Below are 26224 nucleotides of genomic sequence, written 5' to 3'. Positions count from 1 at the left end.
AATCTAACTCTCTCTGCAAATGTTATATCTGCCCCCCCTGCAGTGCACATGGTTTTGCCCAATTGCTAAAAAATGTCCTGCTGCGATCAACTTGGAAGTACCCCCTATGTGTGTCGCACTGAGTTTTCAATTTTGTCCACCATGATTCATATTGCAGATTGGACAGAGTGGTGCTGTTGTTTTGATATTTTCTATCTTTTCTTTAGTAATTTTCAAATCCTTTCCAGCCTGTTCTATTACCAGCAGCATTAGGTCTAGACTGCATTTATTTAAAACTGAAGTCCATCTCCTGTAAAATTCAGGGCTAGTTCTGCCAATAGTAGGCACACTTCGTACTCTAAAGACCCTTGGAATCAGTTTATGTCAGAAGTAATCAGAGAGAGACTGGCCATGAAGTAAGTAGTCAATTTATTTTTTCTGTAATTTCAATAGCTGGTGGTAAATATCTTCCACATCTATACCTTCATCCGGATTTTCCTCCGTGAACAACATTTCAGATGCTTGATCGTCTGTAAAGCTCAGCACATCCCCCTTCTGTAGTATCAATCCTCCAAAGTCCATGTTCTAATTGGACGAAGTGCTGGTTTGTGCAGGATTCATTTAAAATAAATTAAGGCTTTGGCTTGAGAGAGACTATGCAGTAAGCTGCAACATAAGAGTACAGGTGCATTAACCCTTACTGTGCCCTGGCGGGAGAACAGAATAGATATCCGATTGTCGGTTCGGCACTGCACGTAAACAATGTTACTTGCATGCCCTTGTCAATATTATGCACAATCCAGCAGTAAACACCCCTGATCGGGTGTATAAACACGGCACGGCACTGCACTGCAGGTTTTCAAGTGAAGCTTGTTTATTAATTGACAGACACACTATAATATACACTACAAATCTTGTTTCTCAGGAAAGAACATGTTGGATGGTAAATGTTTTGGCAGAGTGTGGATGTTTGAAAGTGTGGCCAATAAGGAGAAAGTTACACGTTCTATGAACTATGTTTTTTATGTTACGGTGTGTATTCTTGTAAATATGTTATTATTTCTGCCTCTGCAGCTGGTCGTAGCCGGGAGGAAGCCACAGTGTTGCCATGACAACAGCCGGGATGACATCATCGGTAGGTGACACACTGCTCATCCCGGCAGCGGAGTCTCGGCATGTGGCACAGCGGGTGGAAGGAGGACCTCACTTGAGATTAGAAGAGTTTATACGGTAAGCACCTTCTTTGTTCTGTTTGTTGCTTCACTTCTGAGGACGGGACGTGTGTAGCCCCGAAACGTCAATTAATAAACAAGCTTCACTTGAAAACCTGCAGTGCCGTGCAATGTCTATACACCCGGTCAGGGGTGTTTACCACTGGATTGTGCACAGGGGCGGATCCAGAAAAAAATGACAGGGGGGGCACCATTATAGGGGAAGGGGAGAATGTCTGTGGTACCAGTTGTATTTGCACGCACCTTCGGCGCGCGTGCTCACAGAAAAGGGGGGTGGTATCACTACAAGGGGCATGGCCTCACAAGATATGCCATCCCCATGAACTACACCCTTCATTATAGTCACACTGGGAGGTACACACAAAAAAACAAGGCCATTCCACTTACCTGTTTGCTATGCTGTGGGTCTTTTGTCTCCTAGTCGATGACCGATCCTTCTGGATGACTGTTCCAAGTGATGGCGGCCTGACTCCTCTTCACAGCCTGTGCATTATAGTCAGTTGTAAAAATAAAACGGAGATGTCCAGCTCACAGCACTCCCCCTTCAACAACCACAACACCCCCTCCCCCCACCAGTCCCTTCAATGTCCACACCACAGCACTCTCACGGCCCTTTCAATGTCTTCAGTACAGTACTCCCCCAACCACGGCGCCTTCAGTGTCCACTCCACAGCACAGCACTCTCCCAACCCGAGGCACCATCCAAGGTCAAACACAGGTTTTTTAAGTTTATATATATATATATATATATATATATATATATATATATTACAGTTTGAGCGGCCCAGCAACACTTAATTAACTTGTATACTTAGATACTTGCCGCGGTGCCTTCCCTGAGTGAACACACTCCAAACAAGATTGCCTGGAAGGGCATCACTCACCAGACTCTCATACTCTCATAACATAGTTCTTATCCAGATTAAAGGACTTTTCCAAATACAGTATATATTTCTACTGTATAAAACAATCCAAAAACTGCTGACACTCTCCAATAATCCAATCTGCTTCAGTACTCGAACACAGTGCCGTAACTAGACATTTTAGCGCTGTGCGCAAGACACAGCATCGGCACCCCCCCACTTCCCTTACATATATAAAACAGGGCCAGTGCGCCAAAAATATAGGAGCATGACTTTATGGGGAAGGGGCATGGCCACAAAATAAAACCAATTCATATTACGCTGTAAAAAAGTCTCCATTATTCAAATTACGCTGCACAATAGCACCACTTACACGCATTACGCCAGGTAGAGACCCTTTTATACAGTACAGCAGGTAGAGTCCCTATTACACATTATGGCATGCAATGTCCCCCTTTTTTACACATTACAGCAGAAGAGTCCCCTTTTTTACACATTAAGCAGGAGACGCCTGCTTTTTTACACATTACAGCTGGAGAGTCCCCGTTTTTTACACATTACAGCAGAAGAGTCCCCTTTTTTACACATTAAGCAGGAGAGTCCCGCTTTTTTACACATTACAGCTGGAGAGTCCCCGTTTTTTACACATTATGGCATGCACAGTCCCCTTTTTACACATAATGGCAGGCACAGTCCCCCTTTTTTTTATACATTATGGCATGCAGAGTCCCACTTTTTTGCACATTACAGCAGGAGAGTCCCCTTTTTTTTAAAGACATTACAGCAGGAAAGTCCCATTTTTTACACATGACAGCAGGAAAGTCCCCCTTTTTTACACATTACAGCAGGAGAGTCACCATTTTTTTACACATTACAGCAGGAGAGTCCCGCTTTTTTACACATTACAGCAGGAGAGTCCCCGTTTTTTATACATTATGGCAGGCAAGAGTCCCCTGTTTACACATAACGGCAGTCACAGTCCGCCTTTCTTACACATTACAGCAGGAGAGTCCGCCTTTTTTACACATTACAGCAGGAGAGTCCCCCTTTCTACACATTAGGCAGCAGAGACACTTTTTTATGCAGTGACCCCACTGACTGGAATGCAGCAGCTGCAGTTGTCCTTAACACGGAGTGGCTAGGCTGCTCTCCACTGACTGCACTGGGTTAGTGTACCACATGCGGGGTGGGGGGTGTTTTGCAGATCATGCAGAGTGCATATTTAATAACATGCTAGCCAGGTGACCACTCGCTGTCTTCCCTAGGCAGCCTATTTACGGCCCTGGGGAAAACAGCAAGTGGTGACCTGGCCAGCATATTATTAAATATGCACTCTACATGATCTGCAACCCCCCACCCCCACCCCGCATGTGGGACACTAACCCACTGCAGTCAGTGGAGAGCAGCCTAGCCCCTCCGTGTAAAAAAAACCCCCAAAAACTGTCATCTGTGCCAGCAGGCGGCAGGGTTTTTTTTATGTGCGTGCACATATGTAGCTAGCCCGCTCCTCACTTGCCGGCTCCCGTCTTTGCTCCTCCGCTCATGTCCTCCCAATCCCCGCTGGTCTCCTCACCTGTACCCGCTCCTGGCCACCGTCCACCGAATCCTCCTGTCCGCTACTCCGTCTTCAGGCTCCTCCGCTGCCCGCTGCCAGCATGAGAGAGGGCTGTGCGAGTCAGCTGGGGCTGGCCGAGTCCCTGGAGTCGCTGCATAGGGGGCGGAGCATCTGATCCAGAGACTGGGAGAAGATAAAACTGGCGGCGGCGACCTAGCTGCGGTATATGTATAGTGGATGCGCTCATCAGCAGGAGCTGAGCGCACACTACATACAGGGCAGCGCTGCAGTGGCGGTCTCCGGGGACAGCACGTGAGTGGCTAGAGAGAGAGCGGCCGTTCGGGTACCGGGTGGTGCTGCCTGATGGTGCGCTCACAGTGCAGTTGCGCTGTGGGCAATGCACCACAGGCACACAAGTAGTTACGACCCAGCTCGAACATATAACATGTATATCTAAGAACGACGCTCGAAGACAAATATTAGTCAAATATACTTCATGTTGGCTAGTATTTGTCTCCAAGTGCCATTCCTGGATGGGGGATATATATATGCAGACCACCCATATGCATCTTACACATGTATACATTTTTACAATGTGTTGAATAAGTAGGAGGTGTATTCCCAACGTGGCAACCCCCCACCCCCAAACACACACACACACAAACTGCAAACTACCCCCTCCCATGCACTCTGTAGAACTGCCCTTTCCTCCACACACACTCAGACTGAAAACTGACTCCCCCACAACTCAGACACACACTAACTCCAAACTGTCACTTCCCCCACACAGACACACACTAACTCCAGACTGTCACTTCACTTCCCCCACACAGACACACAATAACTCCAGACTGTCACTTCCCCAACACAGACACACAATAACTCCAGACTGTCACTTCCCCCACACAGACATACAATAACTCCAGACTGTCACTTCCCCCACACAGACACACAATAACTCCAGACTGTCACTTCCCCAACACAGACACACAATAACTCCAGACTGTGACTTCCCCAACTCAGACACACAATAACTCCAGACTGTCACTTCCCCAACACAGACACACAATAACTCCAGACTGTGACTTCCCCAACACAGACACACAATAACTCCAGACTGTGACTTCCCCAACTCAGACACACAATAACTCCAGACTGTCACTTCACTTCCCCCGCACAGACACACAATAACTCCAGACTGTCACTTCCCCCACACAGACACACAATAACTCCAGACTGTCACTTCCCCCGCACAGACACACAATAACTCCAGACTGTCACTTTCCCCACACAGTCTCAGACACACAATGACTGCAGACTGTCACATTATTCACTCAGACACACACTTCCTGCACAACCACAGGGTTCACACTCACTCTCTCACTAGACTGACCTTTACTTAGAGCTGATGACTCACTGCTCGGCACATCACCGACTGTGGCAGTGAGAGACTCCTCCAGACTACCACTGTACTGTACATACAGACTACAGTACAGGTAGAAGTAGGGGCAGAGAAGACAGGACGCTCCGCATTACAGTAGCAGGAGAGGAGCTGGCTGCTGCAGTAGGATGTGCGCAACAGCTCCCCCTCAGTCACCTCCCATTATTACACTGCACAGAGAGCTATTAATCAGAGCTCTCTGACGTTCTGCTGTGTAGTGCCGCGGCGGGTCCTAGTGCCCGCCGGCTCTAATATTCCTGACGGAGACAGCAGCGGAGTGCTGCTGCTGCTCACGCTTAGAGATATAAAAGTGCTAGAAATGACAGGGGGGGCACGTGCCTGTGTGCCCCTCCCCTGGATCCGCCACTGATTGTGCATAATATTGACAAGGGCACGCAGGTAACATTGTTTATCTATGCGGGGTGCCGAACCGACAATCGTGTATATATATATATATATATATATTTATATATTTATATATATATGTGTGTATGTGTGTGTATGTGTGTGTATATATATATATATATATATATATATACATACATACACACACACACACACACACACACACACACACATATATTTTTTTATATATATATATATATATATATATATATATACATATACATACACACACACACACACACATATATATATACAGGTTGAGTATCCCACATCCAAATATTCCGAAATACGGAATATTCCGAAATACGGACTCTTTTGAGTGAGAGTGAGATAGTGAAAACTTTGTTTTTTGATGGCTCAATGTACACAAACTTTGTTTAATACACAACGTTGTTATTAATAATATTGTATTAAATGACCTTCAGGCTGTGTATATAAGGTGTATATGAAACATAAATGAATTGTGTGAATGTAGACACACTTTGTTTAAAGCACAAAGTTATAAAAAATATTGGCTAAAATAACCTTCAGGCTGTGTGTATAAGATGTATATGTAACATAAATGCATTCTGTGCTTAGATTTAGGTCCCATCACCATGATATCTCATTATGGTATGCAATTATTCCAAAATACAGAAAAATCCCATATCCAAAATACCTCTGGTCCCAAACATTTTGGATAAGGGATACTCAACCTGTATATATATATATATATATATATATATATATATTTATTCAGTCTTATATTGGGAAGCACTCACCAGACTTGCTTGTAGAAAGATATATTTTTTTAAATTAATGATTCACATATCCTAGCATGGACCTTTGTCAAGACCAAGTCATACAGCCATTTTGATCACAATTACAGTGGGTTACCCCTGCAGCACTACAAATACCATAGATGGGCCACTCCCATAGTGATCAACCAATCATATCACAAAACCACCTATTAACTATAGCAACATACAGTACATTAGTTGTATTAAAATGTGCAAAGAGGATGCTGGCATCATGTATAATGGCGCTTCTTAGTAAATAATTAGAACAACATACCTATTATCTAATAAATATTCACAAAATCACAGTCGTGCTACTCTCCCCGCTACTTCCGGGAGGTGGAACGCACGCGGCCAGAAGTAACACAACGTGTAACCACATCATTACTTCCATTACCATGGTACCACACAAGCTTAATATAAATCGCAGCTACACGGTGCCGTGATCACAAGCATAGCAAACAGGAAATAAGGTTGCTATACCAACATGACAACAAACTTAAGACACACACAAATATGCTTCCTGATAAAGCGGACCATAGTGTATGAAGCCTTAGACAGTAGGAAGTACTATTAGTATCTGAAATTAGCAGCTTTAAACAAATCCCAAAATGTCTGGGGATCCTTATACTGTAAAGAACCACATATCATACCAAGATGCCCTTCCATGGTACATGCATAGCCACAGGAATAAGCTAACAAATCCCTACATATACACCAAAACGTGTATACAGACAAAACATTTAGAATTACATTCAAGGTTAAAACTCATAGAAATATTATCACAAAAAATTCCTTTATAAGCAATTTTTTTTTTAAATTCCTTTATCAGAATTTTTTTTAAACAAAAAACTTGCGGTCATCAGGTAAGTATGGAAGACGAACACAAGGACAGCAGCCCAAAATTGTCCAAAAAATTATCACAAATCCAGTATAAATGGGGAAAAAAATTTGACAGAAAAATACTGAGTGAATTTTGCTCATTCAATCCTTTAGTTGACAAGGTTTCCAGATGGTAAATCCAGTAAGCCTCACGCTTAAGGAGACAAGTACCTCTGTCCCCACTCTGGGCAGTGGGGGTACCCAGTCAATCATCATGCATCTCAGCGTTGATAATTGATGTTTCATCTGCAAAGAATGCATCGCTACAGGTTTATCTGCAAGTTTTTTGTTTTAAAAAATTTCTGATAAAGGGATTTAAAAAAAAAATTGCTTATAAAGGAATTTTTTGTGATAATATTTCTGTGTTGTAACCTTGAATGTAATTCTAAATGTTTTTAATGTCTGTATATGCCTATATATACGTTTTAGTGTATATGTAGGGATTTGCTAGCTTACCCCTGTGGCTATGCATGTACCATGGAAGGGCATCTTGAATATGTGGTTATGTACAGTATAAGGATCCCCAGACATTTTAGGATTTGTTGAAAGCTGCTATTTTCAGATACTAATAGTAATTCTTACTGTCTAAGGCTTTATACACTATGGTCCGCTTCATCAGGAAGCATATTTGTGTGTGTCTTAAGTTTGTTGTCATGTTGGTATGGCAACCTTATTTCCTGTTTGCTATGCTTATGATCTCAGCACTGTGTAGCCGCATTTTATATTAAGGTTGTGTGGGACCATGGTAATGGAAGCAATGATGTGGTGACGCGCTTCCTGTGTGTGCGTTCCACACGCTGTGTTACTTCCGTGTGTGTGTCTGTGTGTGCGTTTGACCTCTCAGAAGTAGCGGGGGGAGCAGCGCGACTGTGATTTTGTGAACTTTTTACTATGTAATAGGTATGTTGTTCTAATTATTTACTAAAAAGCGCCATTATACATGATGCCAGCATCTTTTTTTGCACATTATAATACAACTAATGTATGTTGCTATAGTTAATAGGTGGTTTTGTGATATGATTGGTTGATTACTATGGGAGTGGCCCATCTATGGTATTTGTAGTGCTGCAGGGGTAACCCACTTTAATTGTGATCCCAATGGCTGCATGACTTGGTCTTGAAAAGGGTCCATGCCAGGACTGAAACCTCGACCATTGCGTTTGGATATGTGAGTCAATAATAAAAAATATATCTTTCTACAAGGAATTCTGGAGGTAATGCTTTATTGACATTGATCTCTGGAATATAATGCACCCCAGCGGTTGAGCAGATGTTAATTGAGAGTGCAGCTTCTTCCACGTACTACTATATATATATATATATATATATATATATATTGTATATGCGATGCAATTAAAATCCCAGCGTTCAGGATACAGATACCGAATATCTGACAGCCGACAATGCCACCAGCCGGAATCCCTGCGCACCAGGGTTATTCTCACTCGTGGAAGTCCACGACACAGAGTGGTAATTGATCCTGTGGAGAGTGTATCAAGCAACCGAGCCCGCAAGGGGACTCTTAGCGCTCGCCCCACTGCTGGCATTCTGGCAGGCAGGATGCTGCTGTCGGGATATTGACGGCCAGCATCCTGTCCGCTAGTATTACGTATGTAATCCATATATATATATATATATATATATTTCTCTGACGTCCTAGTGGATGCTGGGAACTCCGTAAGGACCATGGGGATTAGCGGCTCCGCAGGAGACTGGGCACAAAAGTAAAGCTTTAGGACTACCTGGTGTGCACTGGCTCCTCCCCCCATGACCCTCCTCCAAGCCTCAGTTAGATTTTTGTGCCCGGCCGAGAAGGGTGCACACTAGGGGCTCTCCTGAGCTTCTTAGTGAAAGTTTAGTTTTAGGTTTTTTATTTTCAGTGAGACCTGCTGGCAACAGGCTCACTGCATCGAGGGACTAAGGGGAGAAGAAGCGAACTCACCTGCGTGCAGAGTGGATTGGGCTTCTTAGGCTACTGGACACCATTAGCTCCAGAGGGACCGAACACAGGCCCAGCCTCGGAGCTCGGTCCCAGAGCCGCGCCGCCGGCCCCCTTACAGAGCCAGAAGCAGGAAGAGGTCCGGAAAAATCGGCGGCAGAAGACATCCTGTCTTCACCAAGGTAGCGCACAGCACTGCAGCTGTGCGCCATTGCTCCTCAGCACACTTCACACTTCGGTCACTGAGGGTGCAGGGCGCTAGGGGGGGGCGCCCTGAGCAGCAATAAAAACACCTTGGCTGGCGAAAATACATCACATATAGCCCCCAGGGCTATATGGATGAATTTTAACCCCTGCCAGATTCCACAGAAAAACGGGAGAAAAGGACGCCGAGAAGGGGGCGGAGCCTATCTCCTCAGCACACTGGCGCCATTTTCTCTCACAGCTCCGTTGGAGGGAAGCTCCCTGGCTCTCCCCTGCAGTTACTACACTACAGAAAGGGGTTAAAAAAGAGAGGGGGGCACTATTTAGGCGCAGTATAACAATACAGCAGCTATAAGGGGAAAAACACTTATATAAGGTTATCCCTGTATATATATATATATAGCGCTCTGGTGTGTGCTGGCATACTCTCCCTCTGTCTCCCCAAAGGGCTAGTGGGGTCCTGTCCTCTATCAGAGCATTCCCTGTGTGTGTGCTGTGTGTCGGTACGTTGTGTCGACATGTATGAGGAGGAAAATGAGGTGGAGGCGGAGCAATTGCCTGTAACAGAGATGTCACCCCCTAGGGAGTCGACACCTGAGTGGATGAGCTTATGGAAGGAATTATGAGTGTCAGCTCTTTACAAAAGATTGATGACATGAGACAGCCGGCGACTCAGCCTATGCCTGTCCAGGTGTCTCAAAAGCCATCTGGGGCTCTAAAACGCCCGTTACCACAGGTGGCAGATACAGACGCCGACACGGATACTGACTCCAGTGTCGACGATTAAGAGACAAATGTGACTTCCAGTAGGGCCACACGTTACAGGATTGAGGCTATGGAAAATGTTTTTACACATTTCTGATAATACCAGTACCACTAAAAAGGGTATTATGTTGGGTGAGAAAAAACTGCCTGTAGTTTTTCCTGCATCTGAGGAATTAAATGAAGTGTGTGATGATGCGTGGGTTTCCCCCGATAAAAAACTGTTAATTCCTAAAAAGTTATTAGCATCATACCCCTTCCCGCCAGAGGATAGGGCACGTTGGGAAACACCCCTTAGGGTGAATAAAGCGCTCACACGCTTGTCTAAACAGGTGGCACTACCGTCCCCGGATACGGCCGCCCTTAAGGAACCTGCTGACAGAAAGCAGTAAAATATCCTAAAATGTATATACACTCACACGGGTGTGATACTGCGACCAGCAATCGCCTCAGCCTGGATGTGCAGTGCTGGGGTGGCTTGGTCGGATTCCCTGACTGACAATATTGATACCCTAGATAGGGACAGTATATTACTAACTATAGAGCATTTAAAAGATGCATTTCTATATATGCGTGATGCACAGAGGGATATTTGCCGACTGGCATCAAGAGTAAGTGCGCTGTCCATTTCTGCCAGAAGAGGGCTATGGACAAGACAGTGGTCAGGTGATGCTGATTCCAAAAGGCATATGGAAGTATCGCCTTATAAAAGGGAAGAGTTATTTGGGGTAGGTCTAACAGACCTGGTGGCCACGGCAACGGCTGGAAAATCCACATTTTTACCCCAGGTAGCTTCTCAACCTAAGAAGAAGAGGGAGAGGAAAAAGGCTGCAGCAAACAGCCAATTCCCAGGAACAAAAGCCCTCTCCCGCCTCCGCAAAGTCCTCAGCATGACGCTGGGGCTTTACAAGCGGTCTCAGGCACGGTGGGGGCCCGTCTCAAGAAATTCGAGACGTCTCCCCCTCGCCGTTTCATAAAGTCTGCTTTACCGACGTCTCCCTCAGACAGGGAGACAGTATTGCAAGCCATTCACAGGCTGTATTCCCAGCAGGTGATAATCAAGGTACCCCTCCTACAACAGGGAAAGGGGTACTATTCCACACTAATTGTGGTACCGAAGCCGGACGGCTCGGTGAGACCAATTTTAAATCTAAAATCCTTGAACACTTACATACAAAGGTTCAAATTCAAGATGGAGCAGTGATTGCAAACCTGGAAGAAGGGGACTATATGGTCTCTCTGGACATCAAAGATGCTTACCTACATGTCCCAATTTACCCTTTTCCAAGGGTACCTCAGGTTTGTGGTACAGAACTGTCACTATCAGTTTCAGACGCTGCCGTTGGGATTGTCCACGGCACCCCGGGTCTTTACCAAGGTAATGGCCGAAATGATGATACTCCTTCGAAAGAAGGGAGTTTTAGTTATCCCTTACGTGGACGATCTCCTGATAAGGGCAAGATCCAGGGAACAGTTGGAAGTCGGGGTAGCACTATCTCAGATAGTGCTGCGGCAGCACGGTTGGAGTCTCAATATTCCAAAATCGCAGCTGATCCCGTCGACACGCCTTCTATTCCTAGGGATGATCCTGGACACAGTCCAGAAAAAGGTGTTTTCTCCCGGAGGAGAAAGCCAGGGAGTTATCCGAACTAGTCAGAAACCTCCTAAAACCAGGCCAAGTGTCAGTGCATCAGTGCACAAGGGTCCTGGGAAAATGGTGGCTTCCTACGAAGCAATTCCATTCGGCAGATTCCACGCAAGAACTTTCCAGTGGGACCTGCTGGACAAATGGTCCGGATCGCATCTTCAAATGCATCAGCGGATATCCCTGTCACCAAAGACAAGGCTGTCTCTCCTGTGGTGGTTGCAGAGTGCTCATCTTCTAGAGGGCCGCAGATTCGGCATTCAGGACTGTGTCCTGGTGACCACGGATGCCAGCCTGCGAGGCTGGGGAGCAGTCACACAGGGAAGAAAATTCCAGGGCTTGTGGTCAAGCCTGGAGACATCACTTCACATAAATATTTTGGAGCTAAGGGCCATTTACAATGCCCTAAGCCAAGCAAGACCTCTGCTTCAGGGTCAGCCGGTGCTGATCCTGTCGGACAACATCACGGCAGTCGCCCACGTAAACAGACAGGGCGGCACAAGAAGCAGGAGGGCAATGGCAGAAGCTGCAAGGATTTTTCGCTGGGCGGAAAATCATGTGATAGCACTGTCAGCAGTGTTAATTCCGGGAGTGGACAACTGGGAAGCAGACTTCCTCAGCAGGCACGACCTCTACCCGGGAGAGTGGGGACTTCACCCAGAAGTCTTCCACATGATTGTAAACCATTGGGAAAAACCAAAGGTGGACATGATGGCGTCCCGCCTAAACAAAAAATTGGACAGGTATTGCGCCAGGTCAAGGGACCCTCAGGCAATAGCTGTGGACGCTCTGGTAACACCGTGGGTGTACCAGTCAGTGTATGTGTTCCCTCCTCTTCCTCTCATACTAAAAGTACTGAGAATTACAAGACGGAGGGGAGTAAGAACTATACTCGTGGCTCCGGATTGGCCAAGAAGGACTTGGTACCCGGAACTTCAAGAGATGCTCACAGAGGACCCGTGGCCTCTACCTCTAAGAAGGGACCTGCTCCAGCAAGGACCCTGTCTATTCCAAGACTTACCGCGGCTGCGTTTGACGGCAGGGCGGTTGAACGCCGGATCCTGAAGGAAAAAGGCATTCCGGATGAAGTCATCTCTACCCTGGTCAAGCCAGGAAGGATGTAACCGCAAAGCATTATCACCGCATTTGGCGAAAATATGTTGCGTGGTGCGAGGCCAGTAAGGCCCCGATGGAGGAATTTCAACTAGGTCGATTCCTGCATTTCCTGTAAACAGGAGTGTCTATGGGCCTAAAATTGGGGTCCATTAAGGTTCAAATTTCGGCCCTGTCAATTTTCTTCCAGAAAGAACTAGCTTCACTACCTGAAGTTCAGACGTCTGTAAAAGGGGTACTGCATATACAGCCTCCTTTTGTGCCTCCAGTGGCACCTTGGGATCTCAATGTAGTTTTGGGGTTCCTAAAGTCACATTGGTTTGAACCACTTGAATCTGTGGAGTTAAAATATCTCACATGGAAAGTGGTCATGTTGTTGGCCCTGGCCTCGGCCAGGCACGTGTCAGAATTGGCGGGCTTTATCCTGTAAAAGTCCTTATCTGATCTTTCATTCAGACAGGGCGGAATTGAGGACTAGTCCTCATTTTCTCCCTAAGGTGGTTTCAGTGTTTCATCTGAACCAACCTATTGTGGTACCTGCGACTACTAGTGACTTGGAGGACTCCAAGTTGTTGGACGTAGTCAGGGCCTTGAAAATATATGTTTCCAGGACGGCTGGAGTCAGGAAATCTGACTCGCTGTTTATCCTGTATGCACCCAACAAGCTGGGTGCTCCTGCTTCTAAGCAGACTATTGCTCGTTGGATTTGAAGTACAATTCAGCTTGCACATTCTGTGGCAGGCCTGCCACAGCCAAAATCTGTAAAAGCCCATTCCACAAGGAAGGTGGGCTCATCTTGGGCGGCTGCCCGAGGGGTCTCGGCGTTACAACTTTGCCGAGCAGCTACTTGGTCAGGGGCAAACACGTTTGCTAAATTCTACAAATTTGATACCCTGGCTGAGGAGGACCTGGAGTTCTCTCATTCGGTGCTGCAGAGTCATCCGCACTCTCCCGCCCGTTTGGGAGCTTTGGTATAATCCCCATGGTCCTTACGGAGTTCCCAGCATCCACTAGGACGTCAGAGAAAATAAGAATTTACTTACCGATAATTCTATTTCTCATAGTCCGTAGTGGATGCTGGGCGCCCATCCCAAGTGCGGATTGTCTGCAATACTTGTACATAGTTATTGTTACAAAAATCGGGTTAATATTGTTGTGAGCCATCTTTTCAGAGGCTCCTCTGTTATCATGCTGTTAACTGGGTTCAGATCACAGGTTGTACGGTGTGATTGGTGTGGCTGGTATGAGTCTTACCCGGGATTCAAAATCCTTCCTTATTGTGTACGCTCGTCCGGGCACAGTATCCTAACTGAGGCTTGGAGGAGGGTCATGGGGGGAGGAGCCAGTGCACACCAGGTAGTCCTAAAGCTTTACTTTTGTGCCCAGTCTCCTGCGGAGCCGCTAATCCCCATGGTCCTTACGGAGTTCCCAGCATCCACTACGGACTATGAGAAATAGAATTATCGGTAAGTAAATTCTTATTTTATATGTCAATAGAAGAATTGGCGCCAAGGGGTCGTGTCAACACCCAATATTAAACCAAACCCTCAATCGGTTTCATAATTTAAAACATAATGATAACATGTTCCATCATAAAAATGTATTAAAACTAGAGATGTGCACTAGAAACTATTCGGGTTTTGTGTTTTGGTTTTGGATTCGGTTCCACGGCCGTGTTTTGGATTCGGACGCGTTTTGGCAAAACCTCCCTTAAAAATGTTTGTTGGATTCGGGTGTTTTTTTTTTCAAAAACAGCTTAAATCATAGAATTTGGGGGTAATTTTGATCCTATAGTATTATTAACCTCAATAACCATAATTTCCACTCATTTTCAGTCTATTCTGAACACCTCACACCTCACAATATTATTTTTAGTCCTAAAATTTACACAGAGGTCGCTGGATGACTAAGCTAAGCGACCCCAAGTGGCCGGCACAAACACCTGGCCCATCTAGGAGTGGCACTGCAGTGTCAGACAGGATGGCACTTATAAAAATTGGCCCCAAACATCACATGATGCAAAGATAAATAAAAATAAATAAAAAAGAGGTGCAAGATGGAATTGTCCTTGACATGCACACTTTAACAAACCAATAATTTCAGCCACAGAGTCTGGTTGGTTTGGGCCCCCACCAAAAAAAGAAGCAATCAATCTCTCCTTGCTCAAACTGGCTCTACAGAGGCAAGATGTCGACCTCATCATCATCCTCCGATTCCTCACCCCTTTCACTGTGTACACCCCCCTCCTCACAGAGTATTAATTCGCCCCCACTGGAATCCACCATCACAGGTCCCTGTGTATTTTCTGGAGGCGATTGCTGGTGAATGTCTCCACGGAGGAATTGATTATAATTCATTTTGATGAACATCATCTTCTCCTCCACATTTTGTGGAAATAACCTCGTACGACAATCGCTGACAAGGTGACCGGCTGCACTAACCACTCTTTCGGAGTACACACTGGAGGGGGGGCAACTTAGGTAAAATAAAGCCAGTTTGTGCAAGGGCCTCCAAATTGCCTCTTTTTCCTGCCAATATATGTACGGACTGTCTGACATGCCTACTTGGATGCGGTCACTCATATAATCCTCCACCATTCTTTCAATGGTGACAGAATCATATGCAGTGACAGTAAACAACATGTCAGTAATCGTTGGCAGGTCCTTCAGGCTGGACCAGATGTCAGCACTCGCTCCTGACTGCCCTGCATCACTGCCAGCAGGTGGGCTCGGAATTCTTCTCCTTTTCCTCGCAGCCCCAGTTGCGGGAGAATGTGAAGGAGGAGCTATTGACGGGTCACGTTCCACTTGAGTTGACAATTTTCTCACCAGCAGGTCTTTGAGCCTTTGCAGACTTGTGTCTTCCAGAAAGAGAGATACAACGTAGGCTTTAAACCTAGGATCGAGCACGGTGGCCAAAATGTAGTGCTCTGATTTTAACAGATTGACCACCCGTGAATCCTGGTTAAGTGAATTAAGGGCTCCATCCACAAGTCCCACATGCCTAGCGGAATCGCTCCGTCTTAGCTCCTCCTTCAATCTCTCCAGCTGCTTCTGCAAAAGCCTGATGAGGGGAATGACCTGACTCAGGCTGGCAGTGTCTGAACTGACTTCACGTGTGGCAAGTTCAAAGGGTTGCAGAACCTTGCACAACGTTGAAATCATTCTCCACTGCGCTTGAGTCAGGTGCATTCCCCCTCCTTTGCCTATATTATAGGCAGATGTATAGGCTTGAATGGCCTTTTGCTGCTCCTCCATCCTCTGAAGCATATAGAGGGTTGAATTCCACCTCGTTACCACCTCTTGCTTCAGCTGATGGAGGGGCAGGTTCAGGAGTGTTTGCTGGTGCTCCAGTCTTCAGCACGCGGTGGCTGAATGCCGAAAGTGGCCCGCAATTCTTCGGGCCACCGACAGCATCTCTTGCACGCCCCTGTCATTTTTTTTTTATACTGCACCACCAAATTAATTGTATGTGCAAAACATGGGACATGCTGGAATTTGCCCACATGTAACGCACGCACAATATTGGTGGCGTTGTCCGATGTCAAAAATCCCCAGGAGAGTCCAATTGGGGTAAACCAATCTGCGATGATGTTCCTCAGTTTCCATAAGAGGTTGTCAGCTGTGTGCCTCTTATGGAAAGCAGTGATACAAAGCGTAGCCTGCCTAGGAACGAGTTGGCATTTGCGAGATGCTGCTACTGGTGCCGCTGCTGCTGTTGTTGCTGCAGGAGGCAATACATCTACCCAGTAGGCTGTCACAGTCATATAGTCCTGAGTCTGCCCTGCTCAACTTGTCCACATGTCCGTGGTTAAGTGGACATTGGGTACAACTGCATTTTTTAGGACACTGGTTACTCTTTTTCTGACGTCTGTGTACATTCTCGATATCGCCTGCCTAGAGAAGTGGAACCTACATGGGATTTGGCACCGGGGACACAGTACCTCAAGAAATTCTCTAAGTCCCTGTGAATTAACGGTGGATACCGGACACACGTCTAACACCAACACAGCTGCCAAGGCCTGAGTTATCCGCTTTGCAACAGGATGACTGCTGTGATATTTCATCTTCCTCGCAAAGGACTGTTGGACAGTCAATTGCTTACTGGAAGTAGTACAAGTGGTCTTCAGACTTCCCCTCTGGGATGACGATCGACTCCCAGCAGCAACAACAGCAGCGCCAGCAGCAGCAGGCGTTACACTCAAGGATCCATCGGAGGAATCCCAGTTAGGAGAGGACTCGTCAGACTTGCCAGTGACATGGCCTGCAGGACTATTGGCATTCCTATCTAAGGAGGAAATTGACACTGAGGGAGTTGGTGGTGTGGTTTGCAGGAGCTTGGGTACAAGAGGAAGGGATTTAGTTGTCAGTGGACTGCTTCCGCTTTCACCCAAAGTTTTTGAACTTGTCAATGACTTCTGATGAATGCACTCCAGGTGACGTATAAGGGATGATGTTCCTAGGTGGTTAACGTCCTTACCCCTACTTATTACAGCTTGACAAAGGCAACACATAGCTTGACACCTGTTGTCCGCATTTCTGTTAAAATAATTCCACACCGAAGAGGTGATTTTTTTTTGTACTTTGACCAGGCATGTCAATAGCCATATTCATCCCACGAACAACAGGTGTCTCCCCGGGTGCCTGACTTAAACAAACCACCTCACCATCAAAATCCTCCTTGTAGATTTCCTCCTCAGTGCCAGCAACACCCATATCCTCATCCTGGTGTTCTTCAACAGTGACATCTTCAATTTGACTATCAGGAACTGGACTGTGGGTGCTCCTTCCAGCACTTGCAGGGGGCGTGCAAATGATGGAAGGAGCCACCTCTTCCCGTCCAGTGTTGGGAAGGTCAGGCATCGCAACTGCCGACCCAATTATACTCTCCTTGGGGATTTGTGATTTAGAAGAACGCACAGTTCTTTGCTGTGCTTTTGCCATCTTAACTCTTTACAGTTTTCTAGCGAGAGGATGAGTGCTTCCATCCTCATGTGAAGCTGAGCCACTAGCCAAGAACATAGGCCAGGGCCTCAGCCGATCCTTGCCAATCCATGTCGTAATTGGCATATTGGCAAGTTTACATTTCTCATCAGACGCTTTTAATTTAGATTTTTGGGTCATTTTACTGAACTTTAGTTTTTTGGATTTCACATGCTCTCTACTATGACATTGGGCATCGGCCTTGGCAGACGACGTTGATGGCATTTCATCGTCTCTGCCATGACTAGTGGCAGCAGCTTCAGCACTAGGTGGAAGTGGATCTTGATCTTTCCCTATTTCACCCTCCACATTTTTGTTCTCCATTTTTTAATGTGTGGAATTATATGCCAGTAATATTATTATATCAATAGCAATGGCCTACTGTGCTGTACAACTATATACTGTTGGTCACCAAAATGCTGCAATGTACTACTATATATACTGCTCACAACAATGCAGCACAGATATGGATGGATACTTGCAGTGACATGGAGCTGCAAGATACAGCAATGGACTACTGTACTGTACAACTATATACTGTTGGTCACCAAAATGCTGCACTGTACTACTATATTTACTGCTCACAACAATGCAGCACAGATATGGATGGATACTTGCAGTGACACACAGCTGCAAGATACAGCAATGGACTACTGTACTGTACAACTATATACTGTTGGTCACCAAAATGCTGCACTGTACTACTATATATACTGCTCACAACAATGCAGCACAGATATGGATCAGGGCCGAAACTAGGAGTTTTGGCACCCGGGGCGAGCCATTAACTTAGCGCCCCCCTCGCATTCATATATATATCAACTTCATAAGGGCAAAGGGGATAGCTCGGCATTTTTTATTTTCATTTTTTATTTATTTGGGCTACGGATGAAGGAGAAATAAAATAATAACCCATATATTAATACATACATAAAATCACACACCAATACAAAATACATACTGTCACACACACATACATTCACTCACATACATACATACATATAATATATACATATAATCACACACCGGTACAAACATGTATACTGAGTGACACATATATAGAGTGACACACAAGCACACATACAGATGGGATGTACTTATGTGACCGCCGGTTACAGTGCCTCCCCCTATATCCCGCCCCCTCACAATCCCGACGGTCGGCATGCCGACCAACAGGGACCACTCCCACCCCAGCGTGGCGAGCGCGGCGAGCCCGCAAAGGGACTTGCTGCGCTCACAACCCCCCCTTCCCCCCGACAGGCATTCCACTCCCGGGATACCAGCGTCGGTATGCCCGGTCACGCATACCACACCCATACATATATGTAGTCACACACCTATTCACATACAATCACACACATGCACACATTCATACACACATATAGCAGTCACACACATACAGTGCTCCTTCCCTGAGTTATATACAGTACTCACTGTTTAGGCTGTGCTGCTCTTCTCCCCTCCTCTCTCCCATGCTGTTGCTGGCTGGCATGGCACTGTGTGTACAGTGCCGTTTAGCCCCGCCCCCTTTTCGGAAATCTGTATTTCTTGTTCACTGCAGCAGTGGCTGCAGACTTGATTAAAGGCACTAGCAGTGGGGTGGGGGGTTAGTAATTTGTCCCCTTTGCCCCCTCTTGATGTGGTTCTGCAGTGCTGATCACAGCACGCTGCAGAGATGAAACTGAAAGTAAAGTACAGCTCCCGGCAGCAAGGGCTGCTGGGAGATGTAGTTTATTTTCAGTGTCATCTCTGCTATGCGGTTCGTGTGCCTGCCTGGCTAGGCGCAGCTAGCAGAGTCTGGAGCTCGAGCTCCGCCGGCTCCAAGCTATCGCTGCCGCATAGGGAGGGGGCGTTAGGGGGGATTAAGTGACAGTCTCGGCACCCTCTCCAGTCTGGCGCCCAGGTCACATGCCCCCCTAGCCCCCCCCCCTAGTTTCGGCTCTGTATGGATACTTGCAGTGAGACGGAGCTGCAAGATACAGCAGTGGACTACGGTACTGTACAACTATATACTGTTGGTCACCAAAATGCTGCACTGTACTACTACATATACTGCTCACAACAATGCAGCACAGATATGGATACTTGAAGTGACACGGAGCTGCAAGATACAGCAATGGCCTACTGTACTGTACTACTATATATATATATATATATATATATATATATACATAGAACAAAATAAAGCGGCACTCTGAGACTGTCAAATGTCAAATGTATTTCACACAAAAGTTTTGTGTGAAATACATTTGAAACACATTTGACATTTGACAGTCTCAGAGTGCCGCTTTATTCTGTTCTATGCATCCATCCCTACCTGAGATGGCACCTGAGCATCGAGAATTTGAAGGGTAGTGCCGGTCCTAACAGACTCTATATATATATATATATATATATATATATACTGGTGGTCCCCAAAATGCTGCACTGTACTACTATACTGCTCACCAACAATGCAGCACAGATATGGATACTTGAAGTGACACGGAGCTACAAGATACAGCAATGGACTACTGTACTGTACTACTATATATATACTGGTGGTCCCCAAAATGCTGCACTGTACTACTATACTGCTCACAAACAATGCAGCACAGATATGGATACTTGAAGTGACACAGAGCTGCAAGATACAGCAATGGCCTACTGTACTGTACTACTATATATATACTGGTGGTCCCCAAAATGCTGCACTGTACTACTATACTGCTCCCAAACAATGCAGCACAGATATGGATACTTGAAGTGACACAGAGCTGCAAGATACAGCAATGGACTACTGTACTGTACTACTATACTGGTGGTCACCAAAATGCTGCACTGTACTACTATATATAATATATATATATATATATATATATATATATATATATATAGTATATACTGGTCACACAACAATGCAGCAGATATTGAGAACTGATGATTAGGATACTGTCTAGAACTGAGTCTGACACGGAGCTGCAAGATACAGCAATGGCCTACTGTACTGTACTACTATAATTATATACTGGTGGTCCCCACAATGCAGCACACTGAGCACAGATATTTGCAGCACACTGAGCACAGATATGGAGCTTTTCAGGCAGAGAACGTAGATATTTGCAGCACATTGAGCACAGATATTTGCAGCACACTGAGCACAGATACGGAGCTTTTCAGGGAGAGAACGTAACCACGTCCTCTCTGTTCAATCTCCAATGCATGAGTGAAAATGGCGGCGACGCGCGGCTCTTTATATGGAATACAAATCTCGCGAGAATTTGACAGCGGGATGATGACGTTCGGCCTCGTTCGGGTTAACCGAGCAAGGCAGGAAGATCCGAGGCTGCCTCGGACCTGTGAAAAACAGGTGAAGTTCGGGGGGGTTCGGATCTCAACTAACCGAACCCGCTCATCTCTAATTAAAACAACATAAAGACAATAAGAATATCAGTATTTATACAGAGGAGATGTGTTGTTCCACACTTATAGCAACACGACTTTAAGCGTTTAAGATAATTGCAGGTAATTCACTATGGTCTCCTCCTTCTCCTTAGTGTTGTTTCGGAGATAACATCATAATAAAGATAATCCAACGCGTTTCGTCTTATTCCAAGACTTCATCAGGGGTACATCTACAATTGTAGGAGAACTTATCAGAATCAAATACTATTAAAAATTCTGATTTAAAATCATAGACTCTTTTTATGCATAAGAGGAGCATATTACAATATAAGAGTGTGCAAGGTATAACATATCAGAGCAAACAGACTAAGGATCAAGAAAGAAAAAATAATAAAAAATAAAAAAAAACAAGAAAACAACAAGAAACATCATGGTTATATCTTAGAACATACCATAATTGACTGGTAAGTAAAGTCATTAAATGAATAACACGACTTGACAAATCATTCATGTGTGCTTGATGGAAAACCCCACATATCACTGGGACTTTCTGTTGGACAATCAGTCAGGCCTAATTGGAAAATATTTAGTCAAGTGTGTTTAACTATATAGTATTACACACTTAATGTAGACCAATTTACACAACAGAATACCACAACACATACCTTGTAGTATGGCTACTCGCACATGAAAATTCAGATACTCAGGTACAGCGGTAAAACGCTTAGGTAGGGAACCTGGCAAATTAATGTTGGGCAAATTAATTAATGAATATATATCAATGCAAAATTACTTGATTGATTGGTACTACTTATTTTAATCATGGGTGGATAATACACCACTTAGTAAACCACCCTTCAGGTTATAAAGTGGTCCCATAATCTGAGGAACCCATAGTCAGGGTGATCCCATAATAATAACTGGACAAAAACTATCAATATATTACATTGCCAATCAAGAATAATGATAATACTGTCCCCAAAGCCTTCAGACATTACTAAAGTATAATTAATGCTGCACTAACAATGTGCTTATCGTTAGCATATAACTTAAAATGTGAAAATAAACAAAAAATATAAGAATCCAGGCCATATGGGCTCTGGAAACAAAGCATATCCACATATAACATACACAAAAAATAATATTAAATAGGACCTTGTTCAAAATGGTGCCTACACATTAATCACTGCATAGTCAGTAATACTCAATGGTCCTCACCCTCTGAAGATCCGCAGTGGAAGCCCAGTATCTATGCAATGGGACACTGAGCCTAGCTGCTCCCTTATAAAGGGAAATGTGATGACATCATCTAACTAGTGTGATTGGTGCAATGAAGTGAGCCTTTATCTAATAAACTATTTAATAATTAAACCTACAATAACCATTGGTGTTTACCTCCTTTGACCATTTGGCCATTGTGGACAGGTGTACTATATCTTTACATTTAGTGAGGTATAGTCGTGGTGTAAAGGACAGAGTGTGATTCCTGATTAGTGAAAAAACAAACAAACAAACAAACACTGAACAACATCACCAAACAGGTAATTTCAACTTTAAACTTGACATTTATTTTGTACTGTCTGGACATGACTACTAATAACAGATGAACAGACAACATTCTTAAAGCTATGTGTGTAAAGGCTAGGAGCTTAGGAGACAACATTCCAGAGCTAATTGCAATAATGACAAGGGATAACCTGGATATTGTCACAATTACTGAGTCATGGTGCAATGAGAATCATGACTGGGACATAGCTATACCAGGATACAATTTATTTAGGAAGGATAGAATGGGAAGAATAGGAGGAGGGGTAGCAATGTATGTGAAAAAAAGCATAAATGCTACTTTAATACAAAATGTTGAGGACAAAACTGAGGCCCTTTGGGTCACCACAGAAACCGGGGAGAAGGACATTATTCGCATTGGGGTGATCTATAGACCACCAGGCCAGGGGCAGGATTTGGACAGGAACCTATTGTTGGACATCTCTAAAATGGCTTTAAAGGGAGAAGTCATAATCATGGGAGACTTTAATTTACCTGATGTAAATTGGGAGGGGTCCTTTGCAAGTTCAGCTACAAGTGGCAAATTTCTAAATTCCTTACAGGGAGCATCTCTCAAGCAATTGGTGAGGGAGCGCACTCGTAAAGACTCAATATTAGATTTAATTCTTGCAAATGGTGACAGGATATCAGACATATATGTGGGTGAGCACCTGGGATCCAGTGATCATCAAGCAGTATGGTTTAGTATAAAGACAGGATCCAACTCCTGTCACACAAAAACAAAGGTGTTGGATTTTAGAAATGCTGACTTTGCAAAAATGGGGAGATATTTAAGTGATTCATTGGCGGACTGGAGGAACTTGGAAGGGGTGCAGGAGAGGTGGGAAAAACTGAAAAGTGCAATACTAAGGGCAACAGACCTTTGTATCAAAAGGGTTAGGAAAAGCACCAGGAAAAGGAAGCCAGTGTGGTTCACAAAAGAAGTATCAACTAGTGTGAAAGCAAAAAAGATGGCTTTTAGGAAATACAAACAGACTCAAAATAATAATGACAAAGAGGTGTATCTTGACAGATGGAAGGATGCTAAGAAAGTGATCAGACGTGCAAAGGCAGAAGCCGAGGAGAAAATGGCCCAGTCAGTAGATAAAGGGGTCAACACTTTTTTTTAAGTATATAAATGAAAGGAGAAAATCAAATGGAGGAATAATAAGACTTAAGACAGAGAGTGAGAATTTGGTGGAGGGAGACAAGGCAATAGCAGATCACCTAAATCATTATTTTTGGTCAGTATTTACTACAGAAGGAGAAGGGAAGGGGCCAGAGTTAAGTTGCAAGGACATTCATAAAAATAAGGTAGATGAAAGTACATTTACAGAGGAGAAGGTCCTAACTGAACTTTCAAAACTAAAAGTGGATAAATCAATGGGGACAGATGGAATACACCCAAGGATACTAAAAGGGCTAAAAGATGTGCTGGTGGCACCATTAACAAAATTATTTAACCAGTCACTAAATACAGGTGCCGTTCCAGAGGACTGGAAAAGAGCAAATGTAGTTCAACTGTACAAAAGTGGAAGCAAGGAAGAAGCAAGTAACTACAGACCAGTAAGCCTTACATCAGTAGTAGGGAAAGTAATGGAAAAACTACTAAAAGAAAGAGTTGTGGAATATCTTAAATCAAACAACTTACAGGATCCAAAACAGCATGGATTTACTTGTGGGAGATCATGCCAAACAAATCTTATTGACTTTTTTGACTCTGTGATGAAAATAATAGATCAAGGGGGAGCTGTAGATGTAGCATGTCTAGACTTTAGTAAGGCATTTGACACTGTCCCACATCGCAGACTGATAAATAAACTTGAAAGTGTGGGGGTGGATTATAAAATAGTTAAATGGATAAGAAACTGGTTGCAGGATAGGAAACAGACAGTTGTAGTAAATGGAGTGCAATCTATGGAGGGAAATGTTACCAGTGGCGTACCCCAGGGATCTGTACTCGGACCAGTTCTCTTTAATATCTTTGTTGGTGACATTGCAAATGGTATTGAAGGAAAAGTATGCCTTTTTGCAGATGATACAAAGATATGCAACAGGGTAGACACACCAGGAGGGGTAAAACAAATGATTGATGACCTAGCTAGACTTAAAAAATGGTCAAGAACATGGCACCTACAGTTTAATGCTAAAAAATGCAAAATCATGCACTTGGGTCTCAAAAACCCAAAGGCTAAATATAGTATCAAGGGTACTATAATGGAAACTACTGAGGAGGAAAGGGATTTAGGAGTCACTATTTCAAGTGACTTAAAGGCAGGAAAGCAATGCAACAAAGCAATGAGAAAGGCAAGTCAGATGCTTGGTTGCATAGGAAGAGGAATCAGTAGCAGGAAAAGAGAAGTAATAATGCCACTGTATAGGTCATTGGTGCGGCCTCATCTGGAATACTGTGTCCAGTTCTGGAGACCATATCTCCAGAAGGATATAAATACATTAGAGAGTGTACAAAGAAGGGCAACTAAAATGGTGCATGGCCTACATCACAAAACTTACCCAGAAAGGCTAAAAGATCTTAACATGTATAGTATGGAGGAGAGAAGGGAAAGGGGAGACATGATAGAAACTTTCAAATATACCAAAGATTTTAACAAAGTTCAGGAGGGAAACATTCTTCAAAGGAAGAGAAGTATTAGAACTCGAGGACATACACTGAAACTGGAGGGAGGCAGGTTCCGTTGAAATTTAAGGAAAAATTACTTTACAGAAAGGGTAGTGGATAAGTGGAATAGCCTCCCATCAGAGGTGGTAGAGGCTAAGACTGTAGAGCAATTTAAACATGCTTGGGATAGGCATATGAATATCCTTAAAAAGAATTAAGGTTCAAAAAGGGTTGAGATTACCTAAAGGATAAAAAAAGGGCCCATCTAGTCTGCCCAAGTGGTTCTTATCTGCCGTCAAATTCTATGTTTCTATGTTTCATTACCCATACTACAAATTAATATGAAATGTTATACTTTATTAATAAACACCTATTTAAATATAATGTGAAGAAAATCCTTTATTATTGTATTACCCACAATGCAATTAATTAAATACCTAAACCTGAGACTGACTATGCCTGATTGACAGTCTCATCCTCCAATGGGAGTGTATGCAGCGCGGGACATATAACTAATAGTTTTTAAAACATGCCCACAGAAGTGTGATAAACGGCTGTGAGCCCACAACAAGGAGGGTGTGCTCCAAGCCCACACCGCCGACCACCACCGATCTCCCCCCTCAACAATCCGATGCGCTGGCGCACGGCCGCTACAGCGTGACCATGTGCGTTCCAGCGCCATTTTGATATGCGTTCCACGGGGCCGGCTGTATGTGTCCCGTCACGTGACTATGTCACGTGGTCTCGAACACCAATAAAAGGGCTCTATTGTGTTCCATAAGGCTGGGAGACCGAGAGTCTTGTAGCAAAGTGTAATATATGAAAGATACAACTTATAATGTGAATATACACATCTCTTAGTCGATTATAAGGAAATAGAGACATAAATAACTATAA

General features: G+C 44.4%; 1 long non-coding RNA gene across 1 annotated transcript; it reads right to left on the bottom strand.

The window, feature by feature from the left end:
- Positions 1-391: 391 nt before the first annotated feature.
- LOC134945003 (uncharacterized) lies at positions 392-19475 on the bottom strand. Its single transcript, XR_010182015.1, has 3 exons — positions 19213-19475; positions 1599-1694; positions 392-645 (listed from the first exon to the last, which is right to left on the bottom strand). It is a non-coding gene; the product is annotated as an uncharacterized LOC134945003 (long non-coding RNA).
- Between the last annotated feature and the right edge of the window lie 6749 nt (positions 19476-26224).

The sequence above is a fragment of the Pseudophryne corroboree genome, chromosome 7 (assembly GCF_028390025.1).
Source record: "Pseudophryne corroboree isolate aPseCor3 chromosome 7, aPseCor3.hap2, whole genome shotgun sequence".
Lineage (NCBI taxonomy): Eukaryota > Metazoa > Chordata > Amphibia > Anura > Myobatrachidae > Pseudophryne > Pseudophryne corroboree.
Note: the sequence above shows the minus strand (reverse complement) of the source record. Positions and strands in the feature narration are given on the sequence as shown.